The sequence below is a fragment of the Pinus tabuliformis genome, chromosome 1_2 (assembly GCF_031772625.1).
Source record: "Pinus tabuliformis cultivar Carrire ecotype Pingquan chromosome 1_2, CPIR1, whole genome shotgun sequence".
Lineage (NCBI taxonomy): Eukaryota > Viridiplantae > Streptophyta > Pinopsida > Pinales > Pinaceae > Pinus > Pinus tabuliformis.
Window position 1 is genome coordinate 320,146,475 of NC_142298.1, and position 14,410 is coordinate 320,160,884.

A 14,410-nucleotide genomic window follows, 5' to 3' on the forward strand; every position below is an offset into this window, starting at 1 on the left:
TAATCTCACTTTATAACATAAGAGATAATTATGTTTTTGCAACAACTTATATTATAAATAGCTCATCCTAAAGCAAAAAAAAAACAACAAACAAGTTTGGTATTTTTATAATTCTTCTAAGTCATCCCAATCTCTTAAGGAGAAGATTATCTCCCCATTTATGGTAAAAGTATTAGAGTGTAAATTAAAATTTGTGTGAAATACCTGAAAGATAGGGGGTCTCCTACCATGATCATGGGCCTTCGTGATTATGACATTATCATATCTAATTACCAAGCAAGGATAATAGCTTATAGCAATTCGCTGTGAGACAAGAGGTCTCAACAAGAGTCGGCTTGTTCATGTCTATCAACGCTTGTGAATGGCATTGTCATTATTTGGTCCCCAAGCTAGGACAATGGTTTTCAGAGTTTTAATCAAATAGGTTTCCTCTGAAATATTTAAACATAAATGGGATACTGACATTTCCTTTAGGCTAAGAGGTAACCCTGTCGAGGCTATGGACGCTTGTTGGCAGCAGTGGCTCTACTTATGACAATGAGAGTTCAACTTTTATTACTAAACACAATTATATGTTTTTGTTCTTTAGCTTAATTTGTCATCAATCAAATAGTTGTTGTAACATGAATCTTATAATCAATATTAGATATGGAAGAGACCGAGTTTTTTTTGAAAGGAGCACGACCTGGTGAAAACGGGGGTTTACAGTTCACAGACTCTTTAGATCTAGGGTTCGAAACTGGAAAGGAACAGGGTCAAAGTGGCAGAGCTATACAGAAGAGGACAGATCCTGACCCGACAGATGGTAAACGAGGGGTCCATAGGGACCCCTTCTTACAAACATATAATGATGCACAAACAGACAGCACAGGAAGGTGTGCAAATAGCTGGGTATGAAAGGTCACAGAAAGAGGACGGGACCAGCAAGGGAAGGAAAAAAATGAGGGCAAGGAGGAACACAATACTCAAAAGCTGAAAGGAAAGGAGGGCGGCGGGTGACCAGAAAACAGAGGCAGGGAGAAGGCAACGCAAGCATATCCCACCCATGAAAACAAACAAGAAAAGAAGCAAATAGACGGGGAAGACGGGGTTCTGAATAAAGAGAACGAGGAACAAGGAGACAAAACAGAAACATTCAATGGAAAAACGACTCAAGGACCATGCAAACCTAAGGCGGCAGAAACCCTAAGGGTGGTGATCACAGACCCGGAAATTCAAGCCTACCAGGATCACATGACCGAACACGTAGTGATCTGCAAGTTCATGGGACTCTGGCCAACAGAAAGGGTGTTGTGCCAATGGATAAAGCAACAATGGAAACCCAAAGGTGATGTTAGATTGCACTTAGGAGCCAAAGGTTTCTTCACTGTTGTTTTTTCAAATCTAGAGGATAAGGATAGAATATTTGATGGCGGACCTTACTTCTTCGCTTCGGCGGGCCTATACATTAGGCCTTGGAAGGCCAATTTCGTGCCAGAAAAAGAAACCTTCAAGCAGGTGCCAGTCTGGATACGCCTCTTCTCCCTACCAATAGACTATTGAGGTTATGCAGCTCTAAAACAGATAGGGGACAAATTAGGAACCTTCATCAAAGCTTCAGAAGCCACTTTGCAGAGAAGATACACCTCTTGTGCCCGAATATGTGTGGAAATGGATGTGTCGGGGGCATTGCATGAGGGACTATGGTTGGAATATAGAGATGAAGACTATTTCCAAGCCATTGATTATGAGCAAATCCCATTTCAATCCAGAAAGTGTCATGAGCATGGACATTTAGTCAGAGAATGTCCATTAAATAAAACAGCGGAAGACCTTAAGGTAGATAAAGCAGGAAAGAACAGGGAAACCTTCATTCGGCCAAAAGCGAGACAAAGAGCAAACAGGAAACGCCAAACCAAAGCAAGCACATCTCAAGGTAATACCAGTAATGCTTTTGAAGCTCTGGAAACTGAGACCGAATCAGAGGACAATAATAAGGAACAAAACACATCTGAAGCAGACCAAACTACAACAGAGCCTGAAACTAAAACTATGGAGAAAACTCCACAAAGCATTATGCTACAGAATCAAGAGGTAACAGCAGGGGTAGATGAAGACTCAGAAATGCTCATAAGTGACATCGGAAGTGATGAGATGGAGCTTAATGACATACTGGAGCAGGAAGGAGTTAACCTACCAGACATGGTGGAAAACTGGAAAAAGAAGGGGATGGAACACATATCGGAAGAGGAAGTTAGAAGAATAAATGATATACTAATAGCACGACAGAGAGCAGAAATCGATATGCAAAGCAAGAACCTGGGCGTAGCCAAAGGAATGGGACTCCAAACAAAAGGTCTACTTCAAACCTCTACCAGCTCCAAACAAAGGAAAAAGAGAGGGCGCAGATCCAATAATGAGGCACTGCAGGAACTGGGACAAATGCTCTTAAACTCTGGTAAGATGAAAGCTCTAGAAGCTTTTTCTCTAAACTACTAATTTTTGTTTTAAAATGAAAGTCATATCTTTGAATGCTAGAGGGCTTAATAGCCAAATAAAACAACGACTTTTAAAGAAGAAGGTCCAAAATGAAAAACCAGACATTATATTTGTACAAGAAACCAAATGTGCAAGTAGTACTATTCATAATGTAAGAAAAAAATTAGGCAAACATATGGAATACATGGAAACTGCCAGCCATGGATGGGAGGGAGGTTTAATTACTCTGTGGGATCCGCAAGTAATCAGAATCCTCTCCTCTGAAGCAACCAGATATTTCATAGCTATAGAAGCTCAGGTGGTAGGAAACTCAGAAACCTATTTGTGTACCAATGTCTACGGGCCTCAAAAGTTAGAAGAGAAATTTATTTATCTAAGAACTCTGTTGAATTTGAAGCTAAGATATCCCAGAGCGAAGGTAGTCATAGGAGGGGATTTCAATATGATAACTACCCTAATGGAAAAGAAAGGAGGGACAGGGAAACTCGACAAAGATTTTGAAGCCTTCTTAGGTTTCATAAACACGGCTAAACTAGTGGATGTCCACCCCAAGAGTGGGGCTTTCACTTGGAATAACAAAAGGGGAGGGGAAAGACAAATTGCTTCTCGTCTTGATAGATTTCTAATCTCCGAAAGTATTCTGCTGGAGGGAGTTATAGTTGAATCAGATATACTACCTAGTGGGGGGTCAGATCATTGGCCCATTTCTCTGGCTGCTGCTATCCAGGGCACTCCTAGAAACAAGCCGTTCAGATTTGAGAAATTTTGGCTCACCCATCCGGACTTCCTTCAACTTATTGAAAAATGGTGGCATGAACCGGTGGACATCAGAGGTACCAAAATGTACAGGTTACAAGGCAAACTGAGACACATCAAAAGCAAGATCAAAATATGGAACAAAACAGTCTTTGGGAACATATTCAAAGAAAAAGTCAAATTAGAGGAGCAATTAGAGCAGATACACAAAGATTGGATCACTGGAGACATTAACCCAGAAACTGTAAACAAAGAAAAAATACTGATGCAGCAATGGCAGCTTCGTTGCCAACAAGAGGAGACCCTTTGGAAACAAAAGTCCCGGATTCAGTGGCTCAAGGAAGGGGAACAGAATACAAAATTCTTCCACAGATCAGCAATGGACCACAGAGGAGCCAATAAAATCCTCAGTCTCAAAAATGAACAGGGAGCCATTCTTCAGACACATCAAGAAGTTTCAACCCTGCTTACCACGCATTTTAGCAGCATTGCTCAGGAGCCAGAGGTTGATAGGACAGAAGCAATTGATGAACTCATCAAATCCATTCCCAAAACGATCACTAATGAGCAAAACCTAGCACTAACTCGAGAAATTTCTTTGGAAGAGGTGGAAGAAGCGGTGAAGGATATGCCAAATGATAAAGCGTTTGGGCCTGATGTTTTTACCATCAACTTCTACAAGGCTTGCTGGGACATTGTTAAAACAGAGGTCTGGGAAGTTGTGGAAGACTCTCAGCGTTCTGCCTCAATACTCAAGTCCCTAAATTCTACTTTCCTTGCCCTGATTCCAAAAGAAGAGGAGGCCAACACCCCGGCTAAGTTTCGACCTATCACTTTGTGCAATGTTATATATAAAATTATCTCTAAAGTCATTGCTAACAGACTGAAACCCATTCTTCTGGGCCTCATCTCTGAAGAGCAATCGGGATATGTTGAGGGGAGAAAAATTCTGGACAATATTTTACTAGCTCAAGAAATGATTCATACGCTTCACTCCAGGAAAATTGTAGGCATGATGATGCAACTTGACTTATCAAAGGCTTATCATAAAGTCAATTGGAATTACCTGGAAGCAATTTTAAAAGCTTTCAGCTTTGCCAACCAATGGATAGTGTGGATTTTAGCTCTGATCAAATCGACTAGATTTTCTATTCTGGTAAACGGTGCCCCTGTCGATCAATTCTCCCCCTCACGAGGGCTCAGGCAAGGAGACCCATTATCACCTTTCCTTTTTGTTATCCTGATGGAAGGTTTAAGCAGACTCATATGCAGTGCTAAAGAGGAAGGAAGTATCAAAGGCTTGCAGCCCCTGCCTTCCATTCCAGCGACTACTCACCAGCAATTTGTTGATGATACAATGTTACATGGCACTCCCACAGTCAAAGAAGCCTTGGGCTATAAAAGGATCCTCAATCTTTTCAGCAAAGCCTCAGGTATGGAAATTAATCTATCTAAATCCACCATCTTCTTTTTCAATACGCATTTAGCAGTGCAAAAGAATCTCTCTACCATTCTAGGCTTCTGGAGAAGCAACCTGCCCTCTAGGTACCTAGGAGCACCTCTAACGGATAAACCCTGGCAAAAAACTCATTGGGAGAAGATCCTAGCTAGCCTGGAGAAGAGATGCCATCATTGGACCCACAGGGCCCTCAATTTTGCTGGTAGGCTAGTCCTAACCAAAGCAGTCCTGCAAGCTATTCCTCAATATATGCTCTCCATAATTCCTGCTCCCAAAGGAGTCCTTCAGCAAATGAGGGTGATTCAGAGAACTTTCTTATGGTCAGGAAATGCAGAGAAGAAAAAGTGGGCATTAGTGGCATGGAATATAATGTGTAAACCCAAACAACTGGGAGGGTTAAACCTGCTAGACCCCTCCACCATCAATAGGGCCTGTGGGGCTAAGCTGTGGTGGAAATGGCTGAAGGAACCCAATCTTCCTTGGGCTAGACACTGGAAGGAAAAATACACTCCAATGCATAGTATTCAGAACCTGATCAGAATGCATGAAAATCCAGAGGGCTCACCGATCTGGAACCTAGCAAGGAAAAATCGAGACATTATACAGGAGAACAGCTTTTGGGAAAAACGGCCTTTTTTTGGGAGGATGCCTGGCAACAACTCCCCAAGTTAGAAAGGCCTGAGTTTGCAGGTCTTCAAAGAAATTACCAAGAGCTTGGGAGAACAACAGTGAATCACTATTGGAATCCAAATAATAGGGACCCAGACTGGAGAACTTGGGCAGTCAGTGAAACAGAGAACATGACCGAAGCAAACAGTGACATTAGGGACTTGCAAACATTGTTAAACAAAAGAAGAATTAGAATGGCGGAAGACAACGACCAACTAAGATGTGGAAAGCAAGGAGGGGGGAATTTCACGCTAAAAGAAGCCAGAACCTGTATCGAAGATTCGGAGCAAGAATAAAAGGTGAAATGGAGCAACAAAGTCTGGGATTCTCTATTCTGGCCGAAAATTAAAACCTTCCTCTGGCTCCTAATGCACAGGAAAACTCTCACTTGGGAGAATCTACGAAAGAAAGGGTTATGTGGCCCATATACATGCCCCATGTGCAAAAATGAAGAAGAAACAATGAATCATCTATTCAACACATGTGAGACGGCAAACCTCCTGTGGAATTGGGTGGAAAACACTTTGCAGCAAACGCACAGAACAAGAGACTCCATTCAAGAGACCATCGAAAATTGGCGGGGAAATTTCTCCAGTAATCAAATGGTAAACATCATTTGGAAAACCATGCTAGGGTTTATTACTTGGTTAATCTGGAAAGAAAGGAATAGGAGAGTATTCTTGAACGAAACCAGAGACATAAATCACTCTATTTAAATTATCACACAAAGTATCAGGCAATTGGTTCTTGTCAAAGGCAGACTAGAAAAAGATAATAAAGCATCAAATGGGGACTTACAAATCTTGAAAGCTTTTTACCTGGATAAAGGAACCTTTGCGGCTACTGTGAATTTCCAACAGGAGATAAACACCACTTTGAGCATCTGGAAATGACCACCTTCAGGCTTCCTCAAGCTAAATTTTGACGGTGCGTCGCGGGGAAATCCAGGGCTGGCTGACATCGGAGGCATTCTCAGTGTTAAACACACATGGACAGCAAAGAATAGGAAAGATAAATCAGTGAGTACATTTTTTTATTAACAGGAGATGTACATTTATAATACAATGTTGTGACTCTTGGGTTTCAGATCCCAAGGTCTCTTGGACTCCTTTTTTCCATTCGACTTCCACACTAACCCACTTAGGATTAGGCGTCCAATGTTCCCCCCCTTAATCCGAAGGGTTATGTATGAGTCCAAGAAGAGAGTTGTAATACAAAATGTGCAAAAATGCATGGCAGCATTAGGCTGAATGTGCTCTCTGAAATGTTGGTATAAAGGGCGATGGTTTAAGGATGACCACCAACACTGGAACGCTTAGTGCAGTTCCTGGAACTCTTCCAAAACTGGCAAGAAACTGAAGTTTTCTGCTAGAGGAAGTGTTCTCAATCTGTGATGGTTTAAGGATGACCAACAACTCTAGAATGCTTAATGCAATTCCTGGAACTCTTCCAAAACTGGCAAGAAGCTGGAGTCTTCTGCTAGAGGAAGTGTTCTTAATCTGTGATGGTTTAAGGATGACCAAAAACTCTGCGATTCCTGGAACTCTTCCAAAACTGGCAAGAAGTTGGAGTCTTCTGCTAGAGGAAGTGTCCCAGATTGCCAACTGAAGGCATGTTCAGGCATCTTTGTCTCTGGCTACAACTCTGAAACTGGTGTGGCAGGTTGTGGCTCAGGCTCGCTTGATGTGACTTTGAAGCTTGTAGATGACCATCATTTCCCCCCTGTCAGATACAAGGTGAGAAGATGGAGAAAACTCAACTGCGAGACTGTTCAATATTCTGGAACAAGTTCTGGCATGTGTTTGGAATATATTCTTGGCTGTTGATGCCCATTGCCAAGAAGCGATCCATCCAAGATGAATCTTTGTTCTTGCAGGACGTTTGTTTCTGAAGCATCTGTGTGAAGAATGGCTGGTTTTATGACAGTGCTCACATGGATGAAGATCAAAACAGTGATCTTTCAGATGGCCAACTCGGTCACAGTGTTGGCATTTCACGATCTGTTGTTGTTGTTGTTGTTGTTGTTGTTGTTGTTGTTGTTGTTGTTGTGGAAGAGGGGCAGAGTCTGGAACAGCTGGAGGTGAACTGTCATGAGGAGCAGGTGAACTGTCATGAATAAATCCAGCACTTTGAAACTGAATGGGCTTGGCATAGTCTGGAATATGAAAGGACAAGTCCTTGTCATATCCAAGACCAGTTCTGTGATTGTTGTGGACAAGCTGTTCCCAAGGTCTGATGATGGGCTTGGGAAGTGCAGACTAACTTTCTGCATCTGCATATACAACTGCTGCTTTATTTGAATGAACTGTACCATTATTAACATGCTGTTGATGGGTGGTTGTCTCAATGTTCTGAACAGAAACAGGTTCAGAATGGTGTAGCTCTTTTTGCTGTAGCTGTGATTCAAGCTGCAAAAAGTCGATCTTTTCTTGTGCATCATGCAGGCAGGTCTGAATGTCACAAAGAGTGTCTTTGCTAACATTTACCTTCCCACCAATAGTGGAGTGTATTAGTGTATTCAGTAACTCTAATACATCATGAAATCTATCCATTGTCTCAACAAAGAAATGAACACTCAGCAAGTCTAGACAAACCCCAGCTATTGAAGATTTCAAAAAATTAAGAATATCAGTTTGAAAAAGGCACTCAACTAATTCCAGCTAAGAATTTAGCCAATCACTAACAGATTTGTGTCCAGCAAGAATGAGAGGCTCAAAGTCCTTCCAACACAGATACAATAGATATGTTTCACCCTTAAAATGCTCAGGTATACCAAGATACGCTTTGTATGGATGCACAACTAAATGACTTCTTCCTTCTTTGAAATTCGAACTTCAACTACAGGAATGGATTACATATACCTCTGATATATCAACTCTAATAATGACAGAGATCTGAAGTAGAATATACCAGCAAATGTTAGGAAGAACAGTGGCTGTAGATAAGTGTTATAACATCAAAGAAGCTCCATCATTACAGAGAAAACACCACAGTGATAATATATGCAACTTATTCAGCTCCAAGACAGAAATAAATATGGAGTGTCTTCAATATATTCACAGCCAATGAGATGAGGAAGTTTGAGACCCTCTATAGCAGAGGTACATCACCAAACATCACTTCCAATAGTCTATACTCATTAAGATTTCAAGCACAGGTATAGTGATATGCTGCTCAACTGAAACAACCAAAGAAAATACACGTTTGTAGCCTTGGGGCTAGATCATTCTTTATGCCCTTACCCTCTCCCAAACTACAACTCACACAATCTTCCAGAATGATTTTCTGTTTGCATTTTGTTCACACCAGCAACTTACAGGAAGAGCACAACTCACTGTGATGGAAAACTCAACCTATTTCTTAGACTAAAGTCGGCCACTAGAAGGGAAAAGAACTTGTCCCTTGAAACAGAATGAAACTTTCCCTTTCGTGGGCAGAACTTCAATCTCAATGTATCACAAAGAGTACAGTCCCTTGGTTGTGGAAACTCAACCCATGAACTTCAGCAAACATTGGTGCTTGATCAGAAGAAGTCTTGATTTCAGAGAAAAAGAGTGTATAAATACCCAAATTTTCTACTCATCGATCCTGGGCAATATCAAGTGCACATATATATGGGCGGTATCTCAATGTAAAAAATACACCAGAAATATCATAAAGAAATTTCCGAGATCCAAATCTAGAAGAACTAAATTACAATGTGATTTATAAACACTCATCACACAAAATGGCTTTCAACCTCATATACTTTCATAATTATCCAATGCATGAGAACTGCGCAATATGCCATGAAGATAACCACCAGTCATGATCAAAGAGACAAGGGATACAACACCAGCACGGAAAACCTTTCCAAATTTCTTGAAACGAGACCCCAGAAGGCTACCTCCTTCACGGCAAGCCCGGTCTCCTCCACGAGTCACGTACAACAGTCAAGACGGGCACCACAAGCTGCATTATATGATTTGCAAGCCGAATAGCAAACACGAAGCCGATTATCACCATCGCATCTTTGAATGGAAATTCAACAAGCTAGCCGCTTTGCCGCTGCTGCACAGTGGTTACATGAGTTTCCAAATTTGCAACATGTCCTTAATTTAGTTTCCCTGCCAATGTCGTCATATATGCTGTGCCCCGTTAGCACAGCGGACGCTGACAAACACAAGAAACTGAATAATACGAAGGCATCACCCAAGCTCTTTCAGACGGTCCGACCACCATGATAAATAAATTGCCACAATAGTTGCTAATCAACCATCAGACAATAAAATTGCATAAGTTTACAATATATTACTGGAACGGCCATAGATAAATATGATCAGCAGCTTTGATATTCATCAGCTGGTCACACGACATCAGTTAAAGTGATGGTTCCTGTAGTCAACCCCCAAATAAGAAACCCGCCGCCTGCTCTTCATTTCCGTTGAAGAGATTGAGTGCTTGAATCACTGATGCACGATCAAAACCAAGCTCTACCAGCTTCGCAATCTTTGCTTCATGATCCGATCCCTGTGTACGATGTACTTGTGCAGGACCAGAAGTTGATGCAGGTGCACTTGAACTTCCAGCCTTTTTAGCTGCAGTGCCTAATTCAGCTGATGCAGATGCTCCTTGATTTGCAAATTTTTCTTCTCCAAGAAATTCAGCTGGAATATCCTTCTCTTGTAAAAATGGCACAGATACCTCTACTCCACCAACATGAAGAACATACAGGTTCAAAACGTTTCAAATCGCTTTGGTTCAAAACGCTTCATGTCAGACCACACCAATGAAAGACCACACCAATGCAATATTCTGGGAAAAGAACGCGGCAAAGCATGAAAGTGGAGAAGCGTGGGAGGCTATACCAGGAAAATTGACAGAGGGACAGAGTCAGACTTCTGAAGAAATGGCAGAGAGATAATTTTCTGAAACCGCTTGGTGCATGTAAGAAGTAGACCTGATAGACAGGGGTGGCAGCGAATAGCAGACAACGGTTATGGCAGAAAGCGCACAAAGCTTATCTTGGACAGCGCTGGTCAGGCAGACAAAACGCAGATAAAGGAATATGGAGGAGCAGCGCAGGTATATGCAAGAGGTGGCAGCTAAATTCTAGCTGAGAAAATATTCATAAGTGATGGCAGAAACCATAAAACAAATGGTTCAAAGAAATTATGCAAGGCAGGAATAGCCTGCTCTGATAACATGTTAAACACACATGGACAACAAAGAATAGGAAAGATAAATCAGTGAGTACATTTTTTTATTAACAGGAGATGTACATTTATAATACAATGTTGTGACTCTTGGGTTTCAGATCCCAAGGTCTCTTGGACTCCTTTTGTCCATTCGACTTCCACACTAACCCACTTAGGATTAGGTGTCCAACTCTCAGGAACAGCGAAGGAGAATTTCAGTACATCTATAGCAGAGCCTTAGGGGAAGGAACCAATAATGAGATGGAGTTCGCAGCAATGGAACAGGGTCTTAGAATTCCTAGGAAATTATAGGCAAGCGCGGCAGTGGTAGAAGGGGACTCCCAGCTCGCAATTACAGCAGCCAGAAGGATGTATGCGGGAGCTAAAGCAAGCAAAGTGACACAGCATTGGCGACTGGCCAAAGTAACAGAAAGTATAGCCGAACATCTTGGGCGTTTGAAAGGTTTAATCTTTCAGGCTGTTCGCCGCAAAGCCAATACAGTTGCGGACCATCTGGCAAATTATGGTATAGAGAACCCCACCAGCATCATGGACAGCTGTTGGCAGGACGTCACCTGCCCGGAAGTTAGAAACAAGTGTACCCTGCTCTCGAGGTAGGATATGGTGAATGAAAGATAAGGACAGAGGGACGGCGCTCCATACAGGTATTGAGATATGATTACGATCAATCGTACTGCGGGGAGAATTAAGGAGCGGCAGAGGAATGAAGGATAGGCAAGAAATGGGCATTCAATGTATAAGCAGGCAGGAGTCACTCCCATCAACTCCATAATTGAAAACTATGAGGGCCGCCGACACCCTTATAGAAGCATGGACACTTGGCACGCTTCGGAGAAGTTTAAGAGAGCCAAACGTAAGAGCATAAATCCGAGCCATCATCGAAAATATGAACCATGAAGTAAGGATAATTATGACGGAATTTGCGGGCAGCAGGTGATGAGATGGAATGTAGCAAGTGAATCACCTACTCTCCCTTATATATCTTTGGTCCCCAATAACGGCAGCACCACTGTGTATTCGGTTAGCTGGTTGAATTTCCTTTCCTCGGCCCTTAGAACACAGTGCTGTTTGGTGCTTGAGTTTGAGACTATGGCGGGTGAGGGAAGCAGAAACGCGTCGGCCAACCGAGATCTTAGACAGGCTCGGGAAGCCTATGAAACAAGGACCTCTCAAAAGGAAAAACGCAAGATTGAAGAGCTGGAGGCCATCGTAACTGAGGAAGAGGAGAACCTGGAAGCGCATGATTTGGAGAAGGATATGGAATGGGTACAGGACCCTGGCACATCCACAACGCGAGCCACCCAATATGTCTGCACACAAGCGGAAATGTGGAGAATGAAAACGATGTTGGCTAAGGCCATAAGCATGCAGGGGGACTACATCAGCCAGGCTCGACAGGCGCAACAAGCAATTGTTGTAACTTCGGCGGAGCATGCGGCGATCCTGGAAGGCCTGGACTTTAAAATTAGCGGCCTGGAGCAGCAATTCGACAGCATTTCCAAGAAACTTACGGTCCTGATCAGTCTACTGCGTCATTCCATATGTCAAGAAACCAGAAGTGTTGGGGAAAGGGTGGAGGGGAACACGGGCAACAGTCAGAGCACATTTCCAGCGCCATCTCAGGCGGGCAGAGCCAAGGCTCCGACTGGTCAGGAACCCTCCAAGAATTATGTGGTTCTCGAGATGTAATGGCTCTTTGCTGCAAGCTCTGGATGAGTTCCTGAGGCATAGGTCTGTATGTGCGATCGTTGACCTTGGAATTCATCCGTTTTGTCAGTTTTTTCTGTTTTCTTCTCTTGATGTCCATGGCTGTATGTGGGTCTCAATTTGGTCACTGTTGGTTTTTGTCAACCCCTGAATGTCCCTGCCGCCCTGCGTGGTGTGCCTTGGGGTTATGTTGAAGTTCATTTTGGTCATGACGAGGTCTATGCGGATTAGGAAAGCAGTTCTTTTTCTGCACAAGCAAACCATTTTGTAAATATGTATCATTGTTTTAATATAAATTGCTGATTTACACAAAAAAAATAATCAATATTAGAGATACACAAAATGATAACATTTTGATATCTGTTTTAATAGATTTCATTGAAAATTTGAATCCTAACACTTTGATTGATTTGACTTTATTCCTTTTTCCTTAGAGTTTCATCATTTTTCCATAGATAATTGTTTATTCCAGTGTGTCGCCATTGTTGTGGTAAAAACACAACCCCCCCATCATTCACTTAATTTTACTATGGGGACCCTTTAATTGAATGGTTGGTCATTACTATTTGATTTTGAGAGTTTGGATTGCTTCAATGAGTTCGATATTTTTTTTATCTTCCTATCATAACTCATTTGATCTCATTTGGACATTTGGTTTGTAAGTAGCGCCCAATTGTCGATTGGATATTTTTCACTGCCTTGGCCTAATGATATGTATATAATGTATTTTACCTTTTTGTTTTGTAGGTTTTATTTCTTTATTTTTACTTTTATTTGTAAAATATTTATTTATATTTGTAAATAATATTTTTATTTTTATCCCTTAAATAGCCCCCGAGACCAAGTTTTTTATTATATAGTGGCTATAGTTTCATTATTTAACAAAATCAAGTGGCTTTGGCTTTTGAGCAGTTATAATTCACTTATTATTAAAAAGGGTCCTTTTTTTAAAGCCTTTCATATTATAAAATGGTCATATAACATAGTCAAAGGCTTATAACAAGTGGTTGTAGTTTAATCATTTGTAATACATATCAGGGTCATGTAGCTTTTACATATTGGAGATTTTTGTGTGTCACATTATTAAAACCTCCCATCGATACTCTGATAAACATCCATTGTTGATACCCTAATGCACCTTCCCCTCTAAATTTCGATATCTGCTAGGCTTTGATATTTCAGACCTGATATGGTATTAATTTTGGTCTATAAAGATATCACATCCGCTCCATATCGGAGCTCCCATATGTAACCATGTTATAAATTCCCGATATCATAAAATATTCGACATACCTTTCCGCCTATGACCTGTCCACCTACGTCATCGCCTCTGGACCCGATATGGTTATATAATTGGTTTAATTTTAATATCGGCTCCACTCATTATATTGTGACTATGTTTAAAACTTTCGATATGCAATTGTTTCGATAGACTCCTATGTTTTCCACTTGTCATCTTCCAGGGGGCCATTGTTATATTAATTGAAAATCCATTGATTTCTTATTAGTTTTGGGCGTAAATAGTAGTCGTTTGCATATTATTTTTTCTTCCATTTTTTATGGCTAACTCTGATTATTTTATTCTGTTTTGACAGAGGGTTTCCAATTAAGGCCAATATTAAAACAAATTTGGTCTATTGCCAATGAAAATTATCCAGGAAGGCAAAGGGATATTATAATAAAAGAAAATTGTTGTTTTAGTTGTTCCACGACTATGAATTCTTCGAAACAGACTAGAATTCACAAAAGGGTGGAGATACCCTTTTACCGTTAAGTCCCCAACTCTATGAATTCCATTGACTAATGAGGTGCGACTCTAGGACCCTATCGACACCTCGACTCTTAACTTGATACTCCCCCCAAAAAACTGGCCATATGGTTGACGTGTCATGTTTCTAGTACACTCATAATGTATTGAGCTTTCAATTTGAGGTTCCCCTCAGAATCCAATACGCCCGGTTGACGTGTCATGTCTCTACTACAATGTCCAACTCTCCTGCTAATGGCCTGCCATGCGATGTGGGTCTGACCACCCATCCTTCGTCCATCCAGATACCTGGATTTCCCAATATTTCTTCCACAGTGGTTACAAGATTCTAGTGTTCCATGGTGCCACGTAATACTTCACGTGCTACCCACAGGT